We start from the raw sequence: 14,694 nt of genomic DNA on the forward strand, positions 1-14,694 counted from the left end.
GCTTAGGTGGTACAGCAGTCGTGCCAGCAACTTGCGGGCTCCTGGTTCGGTCCCAAAAAAGTAAGGCATATGATTTCTGCGCTGGCGTAACCATGGACGCAGTCACATAACTGGCCAATAAAACATAATGCGCTGATAAATGAAAAATAATATAAGGGAAATTGTCATAAATGTGAGTGAAATGCTGTCATTGTGAGGAGACAGAACATTTTTTGGGGAAAATAATTTGTCCCGGACCGCTCATTCCTCCCCGAAACACTTACGAAACTCAACAATCTCAATCTGGTCACTTTAAACAGCGACTATACTATGAAGCTAAACCTAGCAAGAACAATCCAAACACCTACAACATATCTCATCTGCTTGTGTTGTTGGAAACGACTTCATTGATGGGAAATCAAGGACAGCATCCTGCAGCAGCAAATTGAGAGTTCCTGTCTTTTTGAATTTTTAATTTTTTAATTTTTTATTTTTTTTTACACAGCTGCATGTCCTTTCTTTAACCATCAAGCTGAGAACAGCAGTATAGCACTCTTCCCCCCCTTAACAATAATAGCGCGGTTCACCACATCCGGTCTGACTGCGCTAACAAATTAAAGGTTTCAAAAGAGTACCTAACAAAGGATAATTTACCTATATCATTTATTGATACTTTTACACAATTATTTTGCTTTGACCTAAAGGTTGGTCAAAATTGTCGAAAGCATGTATTTAATTACAAAACATTTTACCACATTTTATTTGACTCTAAAAGCACACACTGGAATTAAAATGGAAAAACAGATTTTTTTCATTTTTTTTATATTGCTATTGTTATTCGAATGTATCATTATTTTACTTGTTGTGGTGTATTTGTTATTCATTTTATTAATTTAATGAAATTAATTTTTATTTTACTTGTTCTGGTTTATTTGTTATTAACTTATATCTGTTTTAAACTATATTTAAAGATGACTTTTGTTGGTACGATAAATACTAATGTTTTTAAATGAATGATTAATGTTGTTATAAATCGGAATTACTATATCAATTAAATAATCGTGATTATTATTTTTGCCATAATGGTCCAGCCCCAGAACGAAACTAAATGCTAACTTGATGTGTGTGCCGAACACACACACACACACACTATATTGAATTTGTTACCTTCTTGAGACCTCCGAAAAATGCCTACCTCTTTAGAACCACCCTTTTTAGATGTATAAAGATGTGTATTTACAACATTAACAATATATATACATACTATGCAAATATAAAAAAGCTTGTTGTGAAAAATGAGTTGGAATTTCCAAATGAAAAATGTCACAATTTCAAAAGAAAATCTTAGAATTTTGGCAGTTGTAGAGGTTGCCCTCTAGTGGGTTGTCCGGACAACCACACACTGCCAGAAGATCCCGGATTTCAGGGTACAACACTGTTTTATTTACATAAATCGTGCAAGGCTTTTGCTTTCCAGCAAAATGTATTTTTCTGAGTCCGTCTGTCTCTCTCTGTGTCTCTGGCTCCCACTCCAACTCCAACTCCGTGTCTCATCCCGGCTGTTGCGAATAAAGGCGACAAGTGATTACATAACAAGGCCCACCTGGGCCATCTACTCACCCGTCGTTGTCTTTGAGGCCGGTCCTGCCACACCCCGTTCCGCGGCAGGCTCGCAGGCAAAGCATGCCTCCGCATCAATATAGTAATAAAAGTCGCAATTTTACTCAACGCAAGTCAAAATTTTACAAGAAAAATCTAATATTTGTGCAATATTATGATAAAAGTTGGAATTTTAGTCAATAACAGTTACAATGTTACAAGAAAAGCTTAAAATGTTGGCAATTTTAGGAAAAGAGTCATAATTTTACTCGAAAAAGTCACACTTTTATAAAAAAAAAACTTTAAATTATTGTCAATATTATAATAATAATCGGAATTTTACTTGGCAAAATTATGACAGAAGTAATCATTTTACTGATAAAATGTCACTATTTTACAATAACAACAAAAAAATTGGCAATATTGTGATAAGTCAGAATTTTATATGACAAATGTCACTTTTTTTCATTGAAAAGTAATAATTTTACATAAAAAAGTAATAATTTTACGAAAAAATATTGCAATATTACAGAAACAGAAAGAATAGAAGAAATTGTTCCCTGTTTTACAAGAAAAAAGTCGACACATTGTGAGAAAAAGACTGCTTTTTTTCCTTCTTTTTTTGTTCATTGTTTTTTAATCTTTATTGTTTACTTCAAGTTATTACAGTACATATGTATTTTATTTTTTTAATACATTTTTGCCAAAGGGGGCGCATTTGTATTTCTTGCACACCCTCGTTATTATACATGTTGACCAGAGGGGGAGCACTTCAATTTTTTTTTTTTTTTTTACACACTTGTTATTTCATATGTTGACCAGAGGGGGAGCATTTTTAAAACCGACACAGTCAATTTGAAAAATCCCTCCTTTTTAGGACCACCCTAATTTTCATAGATTTCACTACCATGGGTGCCAATGAGACATTCTCTATGAGATGGAATGGTTTTCCGTATTGGGACCATGATTTATGTCCTAACTTGTTCACCGGTCCTGATATGGAAGCTACTTTTCCTTGTTGATATCTCAAGAAGGGGTAGAAGTACAAGAACACAGACACACACACACAGCCTTCATCACTTTCTTTCTAGGACGGTACTTCTTCTTCTGGAACCTAAAAGAGATACAATGAGTGTGTTTTTGTAAGGATAGAAACGCACAGGGTGTATTCATGTCATGTCCTTGAACATAATGTACTGCACATGAGCAGAGGTGTGTAGAGTAAATGGTAATGGTAAGTGGGTTGTACTTGTATAGCGCTTTTCTACTTTCAAGGTACTCAAAGCGCTTTGACACGACTTCCACATTCAGCCATTCACACACACATCCGCACACTGATAGAGGGAGCTGCCATGCAAGGCGCTAACAAGCACCCATCAGGAGCAAGGGTGAAGTGTCTTGCTCAAGGACACAACGGACGCGACGAGGTTTGTACTAGGTGGGGATTAAACCAGGGACCCTCGGGTTGCGCACGGCCACTCTCCCAACTGCGCCACGCCGTCCCCAGAGTAGCCAGAAATTGTACTCAAGTAGGAGTACTGTTACTTTAGAGCAGGGGTGTCAAACTCAAATACAGAGTGGGCCAAAATGTATAACCGAACAAAGCGGCGGGCCGAGGTTGAACAAATTAACCTTTTAATAGGGACCCAAACAAGTTTTGCATTGAATTATTGAACAAGCAAGGCTTATATAACTTTATAGTGACATCCAAAATCGAGTTTAAAATAATAATAATAATAATTAAAAAAGATCAATGGCATATCAAATAAAATTTGAATAAAAATCGAATGCCTCTTGTCGGCGGTGGGGTTGAGGTGGACTGGGTTTGGTGATAGCAGGGTTTGTATATTGTAGCGTCCCGGAAGAGTTAGTGCTGCAAGGCGTTCTCCCGAAATGTGTCATTCTTGTTTGGTGTGGGTTCACAGTGTGGCGCATATTTGTAACAGTGTTAAAGTTACTTATACGGCCACCCTCAGTGTGACCTGTATGGCTGTTGACCAAGTATGCCTTGCATTCACTTGTGTGTGTGTGTATAAGCCGCATATATTATGTGACTGGGCCGGCACGCTGTTTGTATAGAGGAAAAGTGGACGTGGAGACAGGTTGTAGAGAACGAGAAAAGGCAGTGCCTTTAAAGCCCACCCCAAATATTGTTGTCCAGGATGAATATCGGGAGGGGCACTGAACTTCGGGAGTCCATCCATCCATCCATCCATCCATCCATCATCTTCCGCTTATCCGAGGTCAGGTCGCGGGGGCAACAGCCTAAGCAGGGAAACCCAGACTTCCCTCTCCCCAGCCACTTCGTCTAGCTCTTCCCGGGGGATCCCGAGGCGTTCCCAGGCCAGCCGGGAGACATAGTCTTCCCAACGTGTCCTGGGTCTTCCCCGTGGCCTCCTACCGGTTGGACGTGCCCTAAACACCTCCCTAGGGAGGCGTTCGGGTGGCATCCTGACTAGATGCCCGAACCACCTCATCTGGCTCCTCTCGATGTGAAGGAGCAGCGGCTTTACTTTGAGTTCCTCCCGGATGGCAAAACTTCTCACCCTATCTCTAAGGGAGAGCCCCGCCACACGGCGGAGGAAACTCATTTCGGCCGCTTGTACCCGTGATCTTATCCTTTCGGTCATGACCCAAAGCTCATGACCATAGGTGAGGATGGGAACGTAGATCGACCGGTAAATTGAGAGCTTTGCCTTCCGGCTCAGCTCCTTCTTCACCACAACGGATCGGTACAACGTCCGCATTACTGAAGACGCAGCACCGATCCGCCTGTCGATCTCACGATCCACTCTTCCCTCACTCTTTTCTTCAGGAGTCTCCCGGGAAAATCGAGAGGGTTGGCAAGTAGGACTGTTAGCAGTAAATGCGGTGTTACAGCGGCGGGCCAGTTCTAGTGTTAATTTGATATTGCCTCAAGGGCCAAGTGACATTACACGGCAGGCCAAATTTGGCCCGCGGGCCAGAGTTTGACACCCATGCTTTAGAGCTGTATTACTCAAGTAAAAGTAAGGATTAGTCACCCAAATATTTACTTGAGTAAAACTAAAAAGTATGTTGTGAAAAAACTACTCAAGTACTGAGTAACTGATGAGTAACCTGTTCCTTTAATGATGACGGCAACAAATAATGCACAAAAACATAAGAATAGCAATAAACAAATTCAGAGCCAGGAATATCTCTTAAGCAACTAAAACAATAATATATCAGAATCAGAAATCAGAAATACTTTATTAAAGATATAATATTAGATTATAATATATTAGGTAATAATACATTAAAATGAAAACAATTAAGGGGCTTCACGGTGGCAGAGGGGTTAGTGCGCCTGCCTCACAATACAAAGGTCCTGAGTAGTCAGGGTTCAATCCCCGGATCGGGATCTTTCTGTGTGGAGTTTGCATGTCCTCCCCGTGAATGCGTGGGTTCCCTCCGGGTACTCCGGCTTCCTCCCGCTTCCAAAGACATGCACCTGGGGATAGGTTGATTGGCAACACTAAATTGGCCCTAGTGTGTGAATGTGAGTGTGAATGTTGTCTGTCTATCTGTGTTGGCCCTGCGATGATGTGGCGACTTGTCCAGGGTGTGACCCGCCTTTCGCCCGATTGTAGCTAGGCACCAGCGCCCCCCGCCACCCCAAAGGGAATAAACGGTAGAAAATAGATGGATGGAAAAACAATTAAGGCAAATTGAGCCACAATAACATAACAGCACCATAGGCTCAGTAGGCAGAGATTTACAAAGGAAAATAACAAGTTAGCCTTTACTCAAATCATTAACTCTGATAGGTGTGGGCTGCACCTGGGAACACATGTGCACTTCTGATTGGTGTTCGTATACATGCGTGCGTGAGTGTGTGTCGCGTCTGTCTGTGTATGAGGCTGCAGTACGTTAATAAATTATACCCAAACTACGTACATTTGACAGTGATTCATAGCAAGGAAACTAATATTAGCTCGTGGTGACAGCCAAAACATCTACTAACGTTACTTACCGCGACGTGCTTCCTCAAATTTGACGTCGAGTTCATCATGTAAGCTGAAATGTCCACTTGTTTGGGGAGACACATATGACAACGCCTTACATAACTGTTTTTTTGGCTGTCTGAAGCGTGAACATCGATGGGGTGTTTGCGTTCGTTGTTGTCTCTGCCATTGTTCTTGTTGTTTGCCGCGGAAACTTTTTGGGCAGTTAATCATGTGACCGCCTGGCTCTGTTTGATTGGTGAAACGTCACCAGTGACCGCATTTGATTGGTGAAACGGAGTCAAACGTCACCAGTGACCACATTTGATTGGTGAAACGTAGTCAAACGTCACCAGTGACCACATTTGATTGGTGAAACGTAGTCAAACGTCACCAGTGACCACATTTGATTGGTGAAACGAAGGCATGCGATGAATCAGGGGTAGGGAACCTATGGCTCTAGAGCCAGAAGTGGCTCTTTTGATGACTACATATGGCTGTCAGATAATTACATTTATATAGCGCTTTTCTCTAGTGACTCAAAGCGCTTTACAAAGTGACACCCAATATCTAAGTTACATTTAAACCAGTGTGGGTGGCACTGGGGGAAGGTGTGTAAAGTGTCTTGCCCAAGGACACAACGGCAGTGACTAGAATGGCTGAAGCGGGAATCGAACCTGGAACTCTCAGGTTGCTAGCACGGCCACTCTCCTAACCGAGCTATGCCGAGTAACCGTGTAATACTCTTCCATATCAGTAGGTGGCAGTCGGTAGCTAATTGCTCTGTAGATGTGGGAAACAGCAGGAGGCAGGGTGCAGGTAAAAAGGTGTCTAATGCTTAAACCAGGGGTAGGGAACCTATGGCTCTAGAGCCAGATGACTGCACCTGGCTCTCAAATAAATTTTAGCTGACATTGCTTAACACGATAAGTAATGAATAATTCCGCTGGTAATCACAGTTTCAAAAATAACGTTCAAATCATAAAACTTCTCATGCATTTTAATCCAACCATCTGTTTTCTACCGCACCTGTTCACGATGTCGCATTAATGGTAAGAAGTATTATATTTATTATTGGTTAACTTTTAGAATAACAATGTTGTTAAAAAAAAAATAAGAGACTTATTATACTCTACAAATGTTGGTCATACTTAAAAATGCACAAATTTAGTTGTATTCAGTGTTGAAAAATGTTCTATGGCTCTTATGGAAATACATTTTGAAATATTTGGCCTTCATGGCTCTCTCAGCCAAAATGGTTCCCGACCCCTGCGATAGAGCGTGTATTAACAGATCTGAATTTGGATAAATGGAGCAGAGTAAAAGTAACGTTTCTTCTCTATAAAAATACTCAAGTAAAAGTATGTTGCATTAAAACTACTCTTAAAAGTACAATTTATCCCAAAAGTTACTCAAATAGATGTAACGGAGTAAATGTAGTGCGTTACTACTAAGGCTGCGAATCTTTGGGTGTCCCACGATTCGATTCAATATCGATTCTTGGGCTCACGATTCGATAATATATCGATTGTTTCGATTCGATTCTCGATTCAAAAACGATATTTTTCCAATTCAAAACGATTCTGTATTCATTCAATACATGGGATTTCAGCAGGATCTACCCCAGCCTGCTGATATGCTAGCAGAGTAGTAGATTTAAAAAAAAAAAAAAGCTTTTATAATTATAAAGGACAATGTTTTATCAACTGATTGCAATAATGTACATTTATTTTAACTATAAAACAAACCAAAATTATGACTTATTTTATTTTTGTGAAAATTTTGGACACTGTGTTGACAAGCTTATGAGATGTGATGCAAGTGTAAGCCACAGTGATACTATTGTTCTTTTTTGAATTTTTATAAATGTCTAATGATAATAAGGGATTTTTAATCACTGCTATGCTGAAATTATAACTAATATTGATACTGTTGTTGATAATATTCATTTTTGTTTCACCACTTTTGGTTTGTTCTGTGTCGTGTTTGTGTCTTCTCTCAATTGCTCTGTTTATTGCAGTTCTGAGTGTTGCTGGGTCAGGTTTGGTTTTGGAATTGGATTGCATTGTTATGGAATTGCTGTGTTGTGGTTTGTTGGATTGATAAAAAAAAATGTAAAAAATCACACACAAAAAAAATCAATTTTTAAAAAATCACAATCGATTCCGAATCGAACAACATATTCAATTTGATTCGTATTCGAATCGATTTTTTCCCACTCCCCTAGTTACTACCCACCTCTGCACATTAGACAGATCTCATGTACACTTCACCCTGTCCAAACGTGGGAAAATATTCAAAACCTCATGTACACATTTATCAAACAATGAACCGAAATAGTTATAATAATCATTATTTACTATCAAACCTCCATGTATAAAACAACAAATAACGTGTTAATGTTTTTGTGCACTTCAAGAAAGATGTTGTGTCAGGCCTGCGTTTGAATTTTAAAACCTGTGCTTCAACACTTGATGGCAGTGTTGGCTTACTCTTCTCCATCTCCAGCTGCACCCAAACAGCCCATAAGGCAGTGGTTCTCAACCTTTTTTCAGTGATGTACCCCCTGTGAACATTTTCTCAATTCCAGTACCCCCTAATCAGAGCAAAGCATTTTTGGTTGAAAAAAAAGGGACAAAGAAGTAAAATACAGCACTATGTCATCAGTTTCTGATTTATTAAATTGTATAACAGTGCAAAATATTGCTCATTTGTCGTGGTTTTTCTTTTTGTTTTTCTATTTGGAAAAAAAGATATAAAAATAACTAAAAACTTGTTGAAAAATAAACAAGTGATTCAATTATAAATAAAGATTTCTACACATAGAAGTAATCATCAACTTAAAGTGCCCTCTTTGGGGATTGTAATAGAGATCCATCTGGATTAATCAACTTCATTGTAAACATTTCTTCACAAAAAAATAAATCTTTAACATCAATATTTATGGAACATGCCCACACAAAAAATCTAGCTGTCAACACTGAATATTGCATTGTTGCATTTCTTTTCACACTTTATGAACTTACATTCATATTTTGTTGAAGCATTATTCCATCCATCCATTTTCTACCGCTTATTCTCTTTTTTTGGGGTCGCGGTGGGCGCTGGCGCCTATCTCAGCTACAATCGGGCGGAAGGCGGGGTACACCCTGGACAAGTCGCTTCCTCATCGCAGGACCAACACAGATAGACAGACAACATTCACACTCACATTTAAACACTAGGGCCAATTTAGAGTTGTCAATCAACCTATCCCCAGGTGCATGTCTTTGGAAGTGGGAGGAAGCCGGAGTACTCGGGAGGGAACCCACGCATTCACGGGGAGAACATGCAAACTCCACACAGAAAGATCCCGAGCCTGGATTTGAACCCAGGACTGCAGGAACTTCGTATTGTGAGGCAGACGCACTAACCCCTCTTCCACCGTGAAGCCCGAAGCATTATTCAATAAATTAATTTATAAAGGATTTTTGAATGGTTGCTATTTTTAGAATATTTAAAAAAAAAAAAATCTCACGTACCCCTTGGCATACCTTCAAGTACCCCCATTTGAGAACCACTGCTATAAGGCAGTGGTTCTCACCAGTTTCATATGCGCATTCACCGAACCCTTCTATAGTGAAAAATAAAATGGTTTTTTTGCTAAATTTAATCTTAATTTATTAATCAGGGTTTCCCACAAATTCATTTATTTGTGGCGGCCCACTACGAAAGAATTACGGCCACCACAAATTTAAAAAAATTTAAAAATATATATTTTTTTCGGCTTTTGACTCGCTTGACTGCTCATAAAAGCAATGGGACTCTGTCTGTGAATGGAACTTGTAGTTACATATTATATAAATATGTAAATATTATATAAATATGTATATAAATATGTACATAAAGTGTTGTAATTATATTCCAACTCCGCGTTCTTCTCGGTCATCGCCCCGCCGCCCGACCACACCACCGCAAATAGATGCCTGACCTGTGGGAAACACTGTAAATATTAATCATGAAATGATGTTGTTATATTAAAGAAATACAACTAAAGATATATATTACAAACAGAAAGTTACAGGAATGTACACATGATCCCATGTTTACATCTCATTGTGCAACATGTGAATGTTTTAGTGGCAACTAAATGCGATATCTGAAAGGGCTACAAATTATTTCCAAAGCAGGAACCCCACCTCATGGAAATGACTGCTGTCATTTCATTATAATAATAAAACATTCCCCTTGTTATTTAGTCAGGTTTGGGACAGGTGTGCTGCTGGTGTGGCCACAGTGCATGTGCACGTCTGACGTATGGAAAATTATTGGGAACATTGTCTAAATCGTCGATGGGGAGAAGTTTTTATTTTCACGATGGCTGAGGCTCCGCCGAACCCCTGAGGCCGACTCACCGAGCCCCGAGGGTTCGATCGAACCCAGGTTAAGAACCACTGCTGTAAGGCTTTGATTGTTTAATGAAGAGCTTTCTTCCAGGAAAGTGATACTTTAAAACAAAAAAAAACTTGTTGTGAAAAATTAATTGGAATCTCACAAGAAAAAGGTCATAATTTCACAAGAAAAACTTTGAATTTTTTTCAGTATTATAATAAAAATCGTAATTTTGCTCAACACAAGTCAACATTTTAAAAGAAAAATTGAACATGTGTGCAATATTATGATAAAAGTTGGAATTTTACTCAATACCAGTCGCAATTTTACAAGAAAAGCTTAACGTTTTGGCAATTTTATGAAAAGAGTCGTAATTTTACTCGACAAGTCACAATTTTATAAGAATATTTTTAAAGTTTGGGAAATATTACAATAATAATCGGAATTTAACTCTGCAAAATTATGACAAAAGTCATAATTTTACTCCAAAAATGTCACTGTTTCACAAGAACAACAAAAAAATTGTCAATATTGTGATGATACTCAGAATTTTATATGACGAATGTCACCATTTTGCATCGACATGTAATCATTTTACCTAAAAAAAGTAATAATTTTACATTAGAAAATAATTTTATGAGAAAATATTGCAATATTACAAAAACACAAAAAATATCAGGAATTGTTCCCAATTGTATGAGAAAAAAGTTGACAATTGGTAATTGTTTTTTAATCAAGTTATTACGTATGTCTCTCTATACAGTACATATTTAATTTTTTTGGGTCATGTTTCATCGAAGCATCAAAAGCAAATGGGAAATAATGTTATGACACAATGGCAAAACCACATATTATTGATCAGAAGTCAGGTTTTTCTTGACCGATTTTCAAGATTAAAAATAATAAAAAAAAAAGAAGTATATAGGAAATAATTTGAATTTATTTGTCAAACTCCCACCATTGTAAAAACTTTCATCAACTGTACAGACTATGTTGTAACATTCCTAACTGCCATAAAAGTGTAAAAAAGAAGGTAAATACTGTATAATAAGACCAAAATATAGTATACAGTAAATCAGGGGTTCTTAACCTTTTGGACCTTAAGGCACAACTTTTCCACTACAGAGGGCCCCAAGGCCTACTTAAATATTAACACTGAATTAGTAATCTTACTCTTCATTTTAATTCGTATTCAGTAATTATATCTAACCTACTTAAAGTTTACTACCTTGTCAAATGCTATGAAACTGTGTGTTAATCAAAAAGAAGATGTATTCAACATATAAACCTTAGGCTTAAATCAGGCTGATTGGAGGTTGGTGTGAAATTGTAATAGGGTATTTGGTGGTTAGATTTTGGTAGAAATTGTATGGTACTGTATTTTGTATAATATATGATGATGTATATTTTAACTGTGGGTCCAAGTCCATTAAATTCACGCTTCTAGGGATGACCTTTTTGTAAAACGGACTCTGATATTAACAAAAGAAACAATAAAGTACTACAAAATTACCGTATTTTTTTGATTATAAGTCGCAGTTGTTTTCATAGTTTGGCCGGGGCTACGACATATATTGCGGAGCGACTTATGTGTAAAATTATTAACACATTACCGTAAAATATCAAATAAAATTATTTATTTCATTCGCGGAAGAGACAAAGAAAATGTTAGCAAACGTCACACACACGTCAACCAATAAGAATTCGGCCGGGGAGGGTCATGGCAGAAGTGCATTGGGACGGCATGGCGCAGTGGAAGAGTGGCCGTGCGCAACCCGAGAGTCCCTGGTTCAATCCCCACCTGGGGGCCTTATTGTCTTTAATGAGACATTTGCACAAATGGGGGCCTTATTGTCTTTAATGAGACCTTTGCACGAATGGGGGCCTTATTGTCTTTAATGAGACCTTTGCACAAATGGGGGCCTTATTGTCTTTAATGAGACATTTGCACAAATGGGGGCCTTATTGTCTTTAATGAGACCTTTGCACGAATGGGGGCCTTACTGTCTTTAATGAGACATTTGCACAAATGGGGGCCTTATTGTCTTTAATGAGACATTTGCACGAATGGGGGCCTTATTGTCTTTAATGAGACCTTTGCACAAATGGGGGCCTTATTGTCTTTAATGAGACATTTGCACAAATGGGGGCCTTATTGTCTTTAATGAGACCTTTGCACGAATGGGGGCCTTATTGTCTTTAATGAGACCTTTGCACAAATGGGGGCCTTATTGTCTTTAATGAGACATTTGCACAAATGGGGGCCTTATTGTCTTTAATGAGACCTTTGCACGAATGGGGGCCTTACTGTCTTTAATGAGACATTTGCACAAATGGGGGCCTTATTGTCTTTAATGAGACATTTGCACAAATTGGGGCCTTATTGTCTTTAATGAGACCTTTGCACGAATGGGGGCCTTACTGTCTTTAATGAGACATTTGCACAAATGGGGGCCTTATTGTCTTTAATGAGAAATTTGCACGAATGGGGGCCTTATTTTCTTTAATGAAACATTTGCACAAATGGGGGCCTTATTGTCTTTAATGAGACATTTGCACGAATGGGGGCCTTACTGTCTTTAATGAGACATTTGCACAAATGGGGGCCTTATTGTCTTTAATGAGACATTTGCACAAATGGGGGCCTTTTTGTCTTTAATGAGACATTTGCACAAATGGGGGCCTTATTGTCTTTAATGAGACCTTTGCACGAATGGGGGCCTTATTGTCTTTAATGAGACATTTGCACGAATGGGGGCCTTATTGTCTTTAATGAGACATTTGCACAAATGGGGGCCTTACTGTCTTTAATGAGACATTTGCACGAATGGGGGCCTTATTGTCTTTAATTAGACATTTGCACAAATGGGGGCCTTTTTGTCTTTAATGAGAGCTTTGCACAAATGGGGGCCTTATTGTCTTTAATGAGACCTTTGCACGAATGGGGGCCTTATTGTCTTTAATGAGACCTTTGCACGAATGGGGGCCTTATTGTCTTTAATGAGACCTTTGCACGAATGGGGGCCTTATTGTCTTTAATGAGACATTTGCACGAATGGGGGCCTTATTGTCTTTAATGAGACATTTGCACAAATGGGGGCCTTATTGTCTTTAATGAGACCTTTGCACAAATGGGGGGCTTATTGTCTTTAATGAGACCTTTGCACGAATGGGGGCCTTATTGTCTTTAATGAGACCTTTGCACAAATGGGGGCCTTATTGTCTTTAATGAGACATTTGCACAAATGGGGGCCTTATTGTCTTTAATGAGACATTTGCACAAATGGGGGCCTTATTGTCTTTAATGAGACATTTGCACAAATGGGGGCCTTATTGTCTTTAATGAGACATTTGCACAAATGGGGGCCTTATTGTCTTTAATGAGACATTTGCAGGAATGGGGGCCTTACTGTCTTTAATGAGACATTTGCACGAATGGGGGCCTTACTGTCTTTAATGAGACATTTGTGCAAATGGGGGCCTTATTGTCTTTAATGAGACATTTGCACGAATGGGGGCCTTATTGTCTTTAATGAGACATTTGCACGAATGGGGGCCTTACTGTCTTTAATGAGACATTTGCACGAATGGGGGCCGACGGTCAACCTGATTATGTGATATTATGGCACGAGGGGATATTTGGAAGATTGGCCCAGGACGTTGCAAGCACCTTCTTTAAATGTATCGTTCTTGATTTTTCTTCCCCTTGCATACTCTTTTGGGCAGATAACTGTGGAGGTCCAAATGAAAACTGGACGCTGTACACGGCTCTCGCCCAATGTGCAAACGCAGAATGGGGCCCACCCAAGATTGTGATAAAATATCTGGAGAAAAGGGCACACACACGTTCATGAGAGCAGATTCAATCCATGGCTCAATCGGCAAAAAAATGAAATCTCAAGAAAACATCTATACGTTTGATGACTTTGTAGATCTTTGTAAGACAGCATCAAGATAGATTGGTTTTCCTTTGTTTTCTCAAAATCAGCTAGAAGTGAGTTGCTAGGTTTTGCCTTTGGACGGGAGTCTAGTGCGACCTATATATGTTTATTCCTTCTTTATTTTGCATTTTCGGCCGGTGCGACGTATATCCTGGAGGGATTTATAATCCGAAAAATACGGTATGTCTTCGTGTAACTATCCATCCATCCATCCATCTTCTTCCGCTTATCCGAGGTCGGGTCGCGGGGCCAGCAGCCTAAGCAGGGAAGCCCAGACTTCCCTCTCCCCAGCCACTTCGTGTAGCTCTTCCCGGGGGATCCCGAGGCGTTCCCAGGCCAGCCGGGAGACATAGTCTTCCCAACGTGTCCTGGGTCTTCCCCGTGGCCTCCTACCGGTTGGACGTGCCCTAAACACCTCCCTAGGGAGGCGTTCGGGTGGCATCCTGACCAGATGCCCGAACCACCTCATCTGGCTCCTCTCGATGTGGAGGAGCAGCGGCTTTACTTTGAGTTCCTCCCGGATGGCAGAGCTTCTCACCCTATCTCTAAGGGAGAGCCCCGCCACACAAATTGATGGAGTTATATTGTACTTCAAAGTGGCAAATTGAATCAGACGGACCTGTCCTCAACAGGAAGTGCACTCGCGTGATGTCACATAAACCGGAAGTACAAACAAAGTGATCACCCAATTTGTATTTATTAAAAAACAAATTTTTTCAAATAAAATGGAAGAAGATAAACATATTCAAACACACAAATAAAAACATGGTGCTTATGAAGCCAGAACAATATTTAATGCTGCTAAGGAAGTATATTGTTTGTCGAATTTGTTATTCAAA

General features: G+C 39.3%; 1 protein-coding gene across 3 annotated transcripts in view; it reads left to right on the forward strand.

Annotated features, from left to right (window-relative positions):
* The window catches only part of LOC133544091 (guanine nucleotide-binding protein G(s) subunit alpha), a 120,623-nt gene that overhangs the window by 103,376 nt on the left and 2,553 nt on the right, over window positions 1-14,694 (forward strand). The gene's annotated exons all lie outside the window — the stretch shown is intronic.

The sequence above is a fragment of the Nerophis ophidion genome, linkage group LG02, assembly GCF_033978795.1.
Source record: "Nerophis ophidion isolate RoL-2023_Sa linkage group LG02, RoL_Noph_v1.0, whole genome shotgun sequence".
Classification (NCBI taxonomy): Eukaryota; Metazoa; Chordata; class Actinopteri; order Syngnathiformes; family Syngnathidae; genus Nerophis; species Nerophis ophidion.